Raw genomic sequence first — 1762 nt, forward strand, 5'->3', positions numbered from 1 at the left:
CTGGTGAAGTGAAACCCTAGGGGTGATTTTAATCTTCGTTTGGGAGGGTGGTGTTACAAGTGATGTACAAGGGCAAGTGATGAAGCAAGAAAAGCTTAAGGTGTCTAAAAATAGACAGTACATGAATGGACAGAAGGCTGTCATAGTATGACTTTATATATGAATGTCACTTTCCCAGATGGCATCTAATGGTGTGATCCGCCTGACTGTACGTAGATCAGGGCCAGATTCCATAGCCTGTTTGGTTCGACCAGGTCGCTGAGAGATCTATTCTACAGTAAGCATCCTTCATCGAGTTTTTAACATGGAGAACTGAAGCACAATTTAAATCAATGTGAACTATCCATGCTTTCAAAAGCATTTGTTGCCTTTTATAGCTGGTCATCATTAAAATAATGATATTTTTTAGTTGGAAGGGACTGCTGAATAACCAACGTGTCGCCACAAAACACTAAATAAAACTCTATTGTTATGGCACATTCATGTGGTTGCAAGATCATATCGAAAACAGATTTAATCAGTAGGCCCGGACCATGGGCAGCAGTTTCCTTATCCAAAACCGGTTATCTACCAATATTGTTCTTGTCAAGGGCGATGGCATTTGTCTCAGTTCTGTGACACATGGAGCCAGATTTCGAGTGTGGGGTGATCACAACATGAGCAGGAAAGCACTGATTTAGACTGGAAGCTGAGCAGCAGCTATTGTGGTGGATGGCGGCTGCAGTTTATAATGTTCCTCATTTAACAGAGTGTCTTCTTCTGATGGGCTTGTTTTTGATCTCTTCTGGCCAGGCCTCTGTTAGAGATAATATGTATTTGAAGAATTAGCAGGCATTATGGAAAGAGTGTCATCAACAAGCTGAAATTATACTCAGCGCCCATATCAAAGCCTTCTTCAGACCAACACGATTTATGACTCTTATTCTTTTTCTTCTGTTTTTCTATGCTCTGTATGCTTTTTTTTTCTCTCTCAGTTTTAAGGCTTTGTGGCTTTAATTCTTTGTGGCTCTTTATTCTCTCAGTTCGAGGCCCACTTACAGCTCGCCTCCTCACGCCAGAGCTCTTGACTCTTATTCTTCCTCTCTTTTTGCTGGAATGAACCACAAACTGTCAAACAAACAGCAAACTATCTGTGAGCCCCACACAGAGAGCCAAACAATTAACGGGATGGGGGGCCTCCTAGAAAACATGGCCTTTTTGGAGGAGCTCTCGATTGCCAATCCCACTGGCATCTCCTCTCCTTTGCTCCTCTAGGTCTCCTACCCTAACTTCAACATCCCACAGCTGCCTTCCATTTGAGTAGCTGAAACTGAGGAAAGGCTTCTTTCCAGCACTTTCCTCTCAGTGTTTTTCCTCGAGTTTCGCTTGTTATAAGCCGCCACACTTTAAGAGTGGCTTCAGATGGATAGAAGTGCCTGCTGAAGTACATGATGGAAATCTCTCTCTGTTGTTTGTTTTCTTTTTTTTCTTTTTTTGTTACCCTTTGTTTCTGTGTTGGGGGGAGTCCACAAGGGGCCTCAGGGCACATGCTTTTCTTCAGGTGGCTCCCTTCTCCTCTTCTCTTCTCTTCTCTACTCTCCCTCCCTTTCTCTACTCCTCTCCCCTCCAGTCATCTCTCCTTCCCTCTCCCCTCCTCTCCTTTCCTCTCCTCTCTCCTCTTCTCTCCCTGCCTTCTCTGTCTCCTTCCATTCTTCTCTCCTCTCCTATGTTCACTGCTGTCCTCTCTCCTCTCTTCTTTCTTCTTCTCTCTCTGCTCTTTCTA

The 1762-nt window shown here is 43.9% G+C and overlaps 1 protein-coding gene across 1 annotated transcript in view; it reads left to right on the forward strand.

Moving 5' to 3' along the window:
* Nucleotides 1–1762, forward strand: part of msrab (methionine sulfoxide reductase Ab) — a gene marked incomplete at its 5' end in the record, with an annotated part of 34080 nt that overhangs the window by 476 nt on the left and 31842 nt on the right. The window lies entirely within an intron of this gene.

The sequence above is a fragment of the Sprattus sprattus genome (genome assembly GCF_963457725.1).
Source record: "Sprattus sprattus genome assembly, chromosome: 13".
NCBI lineage: Eukaryota > Metazoa > Chordata > Actinopteri > Clupeiformes > Clupeidae > Sprattus > Sprattus sprattus.